Genomic DNA, 9,902 nt, shown 5'->3' with positions numbered 1-9,902 from the left:
TTACTCTTTCAGGAAGCTTCCCCAAGCACCTCTCCTCTCTCTGCTCCCTGTGTTCCTGACATATTCACCCAGCTAGGTGGAAAGGGCCTGCTTAGTTATCTGTCCTTCTCCTTAGTGAGATTCTGAGCTTCCTGGAGGCAGGGACTGTGAATCTGGGTGTCCCTCCTGCTCAGCTCAGGCCTGGCTCAGAGGTAGCACTCAGGTTTGTTGTCCTGCTGGCAGAAAAGAAAGCCAGAAAGGCTAGTTGAAGCCTTGCATGCCAGAATACGGCTTTGGACTTTACTGCGGCTGGTGGTTTTTCTGCTGTGTTCTGTGGAGTATCCTGGGTCCTCTGGAGGTAACTCAAAGGCTAATGAGAGATGGTTAGCTATAGCTGCCCTCATCCTACTTCAGCCGAATCAATTTATTTTATTCCTTAGGCTTCTGTGCAAAATTTTATTTAAAGAAATGTCATGGTATGTGTAACACCAATAGCCACGGCCACCATCACAGCCGCCTGGCCCATGCAGGTTTGCATTTGATTCGGACAGATGGTAATGAAACAACGGAGCCAAGAACTGGTGGGCCATTAGCTTTAATCCTAGCTTGCACCCAGCGGGCAAGAAACACACACAGTGGGAAAACACTTCCCTTTCCATTCAGGGCTCCCAAAGCCACTGGCTTATCCAAGTTTCCTAGGATCAAAGGTTTGTACCTCACCAGCCTTATTCACTTCTGTTCCCCATCTCCCTCTCTCTGCACAAACTCTGTACAAACTGGCTTCTTCTTCAGCACTCCGCCATCTTGGCTGCTTCTCCTCTCCTCCACATGGCCTTTCTCTGCTCTCTTCCCGCATGAGCTCCTCTGCCCCATATTATAGTGTAGAAATCAAAATCTTGAATTCAATATACAAACAAGGAAGTCTCTGATACAAAGTCACTTATCTGAGGCATAATGGGATTCCTCATGAGAGTGCACCACCCCACATCATGCAATCAGTCAAGGGTGTGGGGAAAAGCTTAGCTTTAAAACAAAGCCTTAGTCTATAAGGACCCTGCCTGCTTACAGCCTGTCCCCCACACCCAATGCAAACTATAAGCGAGCAAACATATACATCATATTTGCAAACTTATTTGACCCACAACATGTAAAACCAAAATGAAAGAGATGAGGAGTGTGATGGGTACAATAATGTGTCGCAAAGATATCAGTGCCCAAATCCCTGGTAACTGTGACCATGTTAGTGAAAGGCAGAAACCTTGGGATGAACTGAAAACAGGAGACTGGTGTGTTCCAAAAGGAAATTAGATTTTAAAATCACTTGGGGGCAAGTGGACTGAGATCAAAGGGTGTCAGTCTGAGCTGTGAGAGAGGACATCAGATATAGGGAATTTGCTGGCATGGGAATTTGCACCTGGGCAAGCTTAGATTAGCATATCAGGGTACTTGTGGCCTTGGTTACTGACTTAAGGAGAGGAATTCTGCTGCAGAGACACAAGCTCTTTGATGTAGCACAGACTCGGTGTCCTTGGTAAATCCTGAATAAATCCAAAGACAGCCTAGAGGTCAGTTTCCCAGTAACAGCTGGGGCCTGATTTTCTGAGCCTGCTTCTACAAACAACTTATTGTGATTTAAAGCTCCCCTAATAGTCAGGTTCCTCCCCAAAGCAAGCTTTTTCAGACATTTTTGTGAAGGTAAACTTTTGCTACATTTCAAAGTGAAGGCCAGGCAGCTGTTTGGAGAGAGAATAGCAAGCAAATTAACTCTAACCTTATAGAATGTTTGGGTGAGGGGAATATGAGTTTTACAGGGGCTATTTAACCCTAACAGGTTACATGGCGAAGGGGAATTAAGGCTGCATATGGAATGAAGATTGCTAATCAGATGAATTCGAGATGGGAAGATTATCCTGGATTATCCAGTTGGGCCTAATGTAATGACGAAAGTCCTTATAACTGGAAGGAGAACCAGAGCGATGGCAGTATGAGAAGGTGTTACTTCAAAGATGGAGGAAGGGGCCTGACCAGATGGTGGCACAGTGGATAGAGCATCAATCAGTCTAGGACGCTAAGAACCCAGATTTGAAACCCCAAGGTTGCCAGCTTGAACAAGGGGTCACTGGCTCTGCTGGATCCCCCTGGTCAAAGCACATATGAGAAAGCAATCAATGAACAACAAAAAAAAAAGATGGAAGAAGGATCTTGAAACCAAGGAATGCCGGCAATGGATAAAGCAAGGAAATGGATTCTTCCACAGCCCCCAGAAAGGAACACAGCCCTCCTAACACCTTGATTTTAGGCCAGGAAGACCCATTTTGGACTTCTGAGTTCAGTGATAGTGTATCTGTGTTGGACTGAGATAGTGTATCTGTGTTGCTTTAAGCCATTAAATTTGTGGTAATTTTGTGATAAGTGCCAAGGAATTGAAAAAATTGTTTGTAAGAATGAGATGGCACTCGAACACCAGGTGTGCAGGTTTTATTGGAGGAGAAAGACCTGCTGGAGCACTTCTCCGGGAGAAGGGCACCGGTACAGACTAGGGCGGATTTTTATAGGGTTTGGGAGAGCCTGAGGAGGTACTGAGTCAGAAGTTCTGGTATGTCCCCTCCTGCGGATTTACGGTTTCGGCTTTCTGGAGCACTCCTCCTTAGGGTGGTTGACCAGCTTCTTGGAATTCTTCTGCCTCAGGGGCGATTATCCAGTAAGTAAGGGTGAGGTCAGGCAGTCAGGCGGAACAACCAAAGGGCAGTTGGAATTTCTGGTAAATTCATATATCTATCATTGTTAACATTAGTATTTTAAAAGGAAGAGACAGGCCCTGTTGGGCAGATAAAAATGTATTATGCTCACTTTGTTAGAGATGACACGAGGAGGCCTTCGCCCAGGTAATATTAATGTGTGTTGGGGGTGGGCTAAAGGCAGGCAGAATCCTTGTAGCCTGGGGCTTGGTTTTGGGATTAAGCCTTTCCTACCCTTTTTGATGTAGGGTGATACAATCCAATCATGCCTCAGAGAAGTGACTTTGTATTAGAGACTTCCCTATTTTGTATATTGGATTAAGGGTTTTGAATCTACACTATAAAATAGGGGTAGAACGGGAGCTTGGGCTCTTGGTTCCTGAGATTATCATTAGAGGAGACAGCAGAGAGCAGAGAAAGGCCACGTGGAGGAGGCCAGGAGAAGCAGCCAAGATGGCAGAGTGCTGAGTGAGATGCCAGTTTGTGCAGTTTGACACAGGATAAGGAAGGAGATGGGGAACAGAGGTGAATAAGTCTGGTGAGCTAGAAACCTTTGATTCTAGGAAACTCGGATAAGTCAGTGGCTTTGTGAGCACTGAATGTGAGTGGCTTTTGGAGCCCAGTGTGTATTTTTACTTGCCTGCCGGGTGCAAGCTAGAATTAAAGACTATGGCCCACCAGTTTGTGGCTCCGTTGTTTCTTTACCGACTGTCCGAATCCAATGTGAACCTGCATGAGCCGGGCTGCTGTGATGGTGGCCCTTGCCTTGGCTTCTGGCTTTACAGGCCCCTTAACCCTTTCTGAAAAAAAAAAAAAAAACCAAGAGAAAGAGATTAAAGGGGCAAAAGTTAGTAGTTAATTATAATTTATTTTAGTTCACAAGAAAGATTGAGGCCACTTGCTAGACAGCAAAGAAGGTAAAACTTATCTGAAAACTTCCTCTCTTTCTTTAAGAGCCTTTAGGAGACAATGTTTACATATCTTAATTAAAAATTCCTACACTGATTCTAACTCTTCCTCCCCTCCTGGAGTCCTGAGAGTGACGTGTACCTCTAGACAGAGAAATCACGAGCCCACTCCCCTTGCTTGAAAAACCTGCATTCTGTAACATTTTATATGATTTCTAATAATTATCCCTTTTGAAATTCTTTATATGTGTAAAACCTAGCCCCAACACTTTTAGCAAAGGTAATTTCATTTAGCTTCTCTCCTTATCCTAAGCTAAACATTTTGTGGTGACAGGGATGGGGGGTAGACACTAGAAGATTTGGGAATGTCTTTGCCGGGTACGTAAAACAATGATCACTACTGTGTTATCTTGTAGTCTTGATGTGTAAGAAAGCTTTTTCCTTTTAATAGATTGTAAAGCCAGGAGGCATGGCCAGGGCCACCATCAAAGCAGCCTGGCCCATGCAGGTTCGCATTGGATTCGGACAGTCGGTGAAGAAACAACAGAGCCACAAACTGGTGGGCCATAGTCTTTAATTCTAGCTTGCACCCGGCGGGCAAGTAAAAATACACACTGGGCTCCAAACCCAATCACATTCAGTGCTCACAAAGCTACTGACTTATCCGAGTTTCCTAGAATCAAAGGTTTCTAGCTCACCAGACTTATTCACCTCTGTTTCCCATCTCCTTCCTTATCCCAGATACAAACTCTACACAAACTGGCATCTCACTCAGCACTCCGCCATCTTGGCTGCTTCTCCTGGCCTCCTCCACGTGGCCTTTCTCTGCTCTCTCTTGCTAATCTCAGGAACCAAGAGCCTAAGCTCTCGTTCTACCCTCATTTTATAGTGTAGCTTCACAACCTTTAATCCAATATACAAACTAGAGAAGTCTCTAATACAGAGTCACTTCTCTGAGGCATGATTGGATTGTACCACCCCACATCAAAAAAGGGTAGGAAAGGCTTAATCCCAAAACCAAGCCCCAGGCTACAAGGATTCTCAACACACATTAATATCACCTGGGCGACGGCCTCCATCTTTAACAAAATGAGCATAATACATTTTATCTGCCCAACATAGATCCTATAGATAAATGTTGTAAGCTTGTTAGTAATTGACTATTGTACCATGCTCCCTCCTTACCCACCCCAACCAGTACCTGATTTTGTATAAAAGAAGGTTCAGAACTGTAAAGAGGGCCTACATGATTTGGGACCGTGCTCCATGTAGCTAGCTAGCCGGCTAATTAATAAACCCCTCAAATTACTTCTGTAACCTGCCTGCTGTCTCTATGTAACCCACAGATTACAGTATTTTATAACAATTTGTTATAGAACCATAGGAAGCTACCTGGCCTGTGGTGGTGCAGTGGATTAAGTGACAACCTGGAACACTGAGGTTGCTAGTTTGAAACCCCGGGCTTTCCAGGTCAAGGCACATAAGGGAGTTCATGCTTCCTGCTCCCCACCCCCCTTTTTTTTCTCTCTCTCTCTCTTCTCTCTCAAACGAAGAAATAAAATCTTAAAAAAGGAAAGAACTAGGCCTGGCCGATTGGCTCAGTGGTAGAGCATCGGCCTAGCGTGCAGGAGTCCCGGGTTCGATTCCCGGCCAGGGCACACAGGAGAAGGGCCTATCTGCTCTCCACCCCTCCCCCTTTCCTTCCTCTCTGTCTCTCTCTTTCCCTCCCACAGCCAAGGCTCCACTGGAGCAGAGTTTGCCCGGGCGCTAAAGATGGCTCTGTGGCCTCTGCCTCAGGTGCTAGAATGGCTCTGATTGCGACAGAGCGACGCCCCAGATGGGCAGAGTGTCGCCCCCTGGTGGGCCTGCTGGGTGGATCCCGGTTGAGCGCATGCTGGAGTCTGTCTGACTGCCTCTCCGTTTCCAACTTCAGAGAAATACAAAAAAGAAAAAAAAAAAAGGAAAGAACTATACAAAGCTAATATAAGGAACTATTAAAGGTATTTGAGCTAGGGAGGGGTGGCTCCTTCTTGTACCAAAGGAAGATTGATTATATATGAAGGAATCAATGGAGAAGCCAGAGCAGGAGTCACTGTGAACCCCAGGCTGAAAAGGGAAGGAAGTCCCAAAAGATGACCGGTGGTGGCTTGAGGGCTGGGAGGCCTGAGAAGGTCTGGAAGAAAGGTGTTCATGAACTGACTTTTGTGTATAAGCTCATGGCTCTTGATCAATGTGTTCTCCTTCCCCAACCAAGACCCCTCCCAGAACCTGTTCAGAGGAGAGAGGGGGCCCTCAATCTCTTCCTGTACTCTGGCCTGAGGGTCAGCCCTGTGGGCAGAGAAAATGCTCCCCTTCCCCAGGGTGACTCATAGAGCTCCTCAGAAGGAAGTGGTTGAGCCAAGGGCCCATCACAGTTGAGCTCTCTGGAGTCCTGGGCCTGGCTTTGGCAACCTTCCCCTGAGCACCCTCTGTGGCCAGGTTTTTTCTGTAAGGAGCCCAGTGAAAGAATATGGAAAAAATAAAATAAAGGAGGGAGTGAAGAAATTTCTGAGGAGCCGTTGGGCAAATAAGTTTGTAAAATTTGTGTTATTTGAGTTTGCTCACTTTTATTGTTAAAAATGGCCACTTCCAAAGTGAAACGGCTAATTACCTTCCTGCTTGGGAAGGGGCTTTGTTATGCTAATGTGTGCTAGAGGAGGGGTTTTCACTCCAAAACGTTTTAAGAAGGACCCCTTTTATTTTTTTAAGACTTTATTCATTTTAGAGAGGAGAGAAGGAGGAGAGAGAGAGAGAGGGAGAGAGGGAGAGAGGGAGAGAGAGAGAAGAGGGGAGGAGCAGGAAGCATCAACTCGTATATGTGCCTTGACCAGGTAATCCCAGGGTTTTAATTTTTTTTTTTATTTATTCATTTTAGAGAGGAGAGGGAGAGACAGAGAGAGAGAGAGAGAGAGGAGAGACAGAGAGAGAGAAGGGGGGAGGAGCTGGAAGCATCAACTTCCATATGTGCCTTGACCAGGCAAGCCCAGGGTTTCGAACCGGCGACCTCAGCATTTCCAGGTTGATGCTTTATCCACTGCGCCACCACAGGTCAGGCAATCCCAGGGTTTTGAACCGGCGGCAAAACGTTTTAAGAAGTAGGAGACCATGTTTTTTGCAGAGTGAGAGCAGGGAGGAAGGGTGCTGAAGAGAAGCAGCCAAGATGGCAGGGTGCTGAAGGAGAAGCCAGTTTGTGCAGACATAAGGAGATGGGGAACCAGAGGGGACTGAGCTGGTGGGGGGCCTTTGATTCTAGGAAAACCTGAATGTGTCAGTAGCTTTGTGAGCACTGAATGAGTGGGTTTTGGTGCCCTATGTGTTTTTACTCGCCTGCCGGGTGTGGGGCTAGAATAAACAAACGGCCCACGAGTTTTCGGCTCCACTGTTTCTCTATCATTGTCTAAATCTAATGTGAACCTGCATGTGCCTGGCAGCGCCAATGGCTGTGTGGCCGGACTACTGGCCTTACAGGAGCACATTAAAGGTAGAGAAATCCTCACAGTTTTCATTTATTCATCCTTTCAATCAACCAACTCTGGAAAGTTTCCTGAGCTCCTGGGGTTCTAGGGGTTGTAGGGAAGAGTTTGTCCTGTTTATTGCCTTCAGGGGCTCCCAGGTAGAAGAGAGACAGACGTATTATCTGTATGTTTGACTAGTCCTATCACAGAATTTTAAATTATCATAGACTTGTAATTATATATATAGCAATTGAAGTCCTTCCAGGGGAGTAGACAAAACATGCTTGGAGATATAAGTTGGGCCTGACCAGGCAGTAATGCAGTGGATGGAGTGTCGGACTGGAATGCAGAGGACCCGGGTTTGAAACCCCGAGGTCACCGGCTTGAGCATGGGCTCATCCAGCTTGAACATAGGCTCACCAGCTTGAGTACAGGGTCGCTGCCTTGAGCGTAGGATCATAAACATGACCCCATGGCACTGGGTTGAGCCCAAGGTCGCTGGCTTGAGCAAGGGGTCACTTGCTCTGCTGTAACGCCCCCCCCCCCAAGGCACATATGAGAAAGCAATCAATGAACAACTAAGGTGCCACAACAAAGAATTGATGCTTCTCATCGCTCTCCCTTCCTGTCTGTCCCTATCTGTCTCTCTCTCTGTCTCTCTCTACCTCTGTTAAAAAAAAAAGAAAAAGAAAAAGAAAGAAGACTTGCCAGCTTCCTGGGTCTACTCCGGTCATCACAAAGAGCCTTTATGTCAACAGAATTTGCAGTGAATTCTCAGAACACCAAAGATACCCATCTTCCCAAGTAACAGAAGGCCTGGGCCTCCTGGGGTGAGCTTGTCACAAGAGAAGACCTGAGTCCCTGGGGCTTCTGCCTCTTCAGTTCTTGCCACGCTGGGGAGAAAGAATTTGGGTGAGATACTGGGTGCAGCATTCAAGCAAAGTAAGCAGTTTATTAAACAAAGCTACACATTTGGCACAAGGCACAAGCAGGCAAACCCAGCTAGTCTGGGCACCCCGCCTGTTGGGGTCTTAGGAGTTACATACTCTTAGTTTCAAGTCTTTGTCTCCCTGTTATCAGGGCTAACAGACAGGGTTTCAAGGTTCTCTTTTGTAGTTTTTTCTTGTAATGTTTGGGACACCTGGTTATCTTGTTTTGTCTGGTCTCAGGACTGCTGACTCCCTCATTCAATGGGTGAGATAAACCCTCTTGTTTCTCTTCCCCTTTACTGCCCTGATAACTGTCTAGCCTGCCTAATAACCTGAAGACTCCATGGAGAGGGCCCTACCACTCCCTCAAATAGGTCTTTCTTAACTAGTCATTTGATTTTTTTTTTTTCTTTTTTTTTGTATTTTTCTGAAGTGAGAAGCAGGAAGGCAGAGAGACAGATTCCTGCATGCGACCAACTGGGATCCACCCAGCATGCCCACCAGGGGGCGATGCTCTGCCCATCTGGGGCGTTGCTCCATTGCAACCAGAGCCATTCTAGAGCCTGAGGTGGAGGCCATGGAGCCATCCTCAGTGCCCGGGCTGACTTTGCTCCAATGGAGCCTTGGCTGTGGGAGGCGAAGAGAGAGATGGAGAGAAAGGAGAGGGAGAAGGGTGGAGAAGCAGATGGGTGCTTCTCCTGTGTGCCCTGGCTGGGAATTAAACCTGGGACATCCACATGCTAGGCCGATGCTCTACCGCTGAGCCAACCAGCCAGTGTCTGGCCATTTGATTTCTTTTTTTCTTTTTTTTATAGAGACAGAGAGAGAGAGTCAGAGAGAGGGATAGATAGGGACAGACAGACAGGATCAGAGAGAGATGAGAAGCATCAATCATCAGTTTTTCGTTGTGACACCTTAGTTGTTCATTAATTGCTTTCTCATATGTGCCTTCAGTAAACTGAGTAACCCCTTGCTCGAGCCAGCGACCTTGAGTCCAAGCTGATGAGCCTTGCTCAAACCAGATGAGCCTGCGCTCAAGCTAGCAACCTCAGGGTCTCGAAACTGGGTTCTCCATATCCCAGTCTGACGCTCTATCTACTGTGCCACCACCTGGTCAGGCCATTTGATTTCTTAATGCCCAAAATTCCTCATTCAGATGACTGGGACTTTTTTGTTTTTGTTTTTGTTTTGTTTTACCTTAAAAGAGCCTCTAGTCCAACGCCTCAATTTTCCAGGTGGGAAACTGAGGCTTAGAGAAACGGAGTGACTTGCTAAGGTTGCTCAGTGAGTTAAGTGTGCCTTTAAGGAGAATATTTAATGTTCGCTATCACTGGCTCTTGTCTCTTCCCAGAGGAGAGGTCTTCCAGAACTGAGAACATTCATGTTTTCTCTTTCTTGTAATAATATTCGCTGGTTTGGAGTGAATTTCTGGCCTCCTGGCCACAGGCATTCCCTGGGGATGTTGTTGAAATGTAGTTTCTGATTTGTAAGTCCTGAGCAGGGTCTGAGCATCTGTATTTCTGATGAGCTCCCTAGTGATTAGATGCTGCCAGTCTGCAGACCACACTTGCAGTAAGTAGCAAGCCTCTAACTCATTATTTGTTTTCTTTTCTTTCTAGTACATTTCACAATGGGATATTATTATATTCATCTGTACAAATGTTTATTGTGACTTTCTTCCCACTAGAAATCAATTGCCTGAGTGGGGTGCCTTGTCTGCTACATGCCCTGTTACAGCCCCAGGCTCGGCACAGTGCAGACACACAGTAGGCTCATAGTTTATGAGGTCTCCTGGGTCACTGAGGGAGTCTGCTTTTGGAGGGCAGGACCTTGCCCTGTTTTCTCCAGCCTCCT

The sequence above is a fragment of the Saccopteryx bilineata genome, chromosome 1 (genome assembly GCF_036850765.1).
Source record: "Saccopteryx bilineata isolate mSacBil1 chromosome 1, mSacBil1_pri_phased_curated, whole genome shotgun sequence".
In the NCBI taxonomy this organism is placed as follows: Eukaryota; Metazoa; Chordata; class Mammalia; order Chiroptera; family Emballonuridae; genus Saccopteryx; species Saccopteryx bilineata.
The sequence above is the reverse complement of the archived record's forward strand: the minus strand, read 5'-3'. Positions refer to the sequence as shown.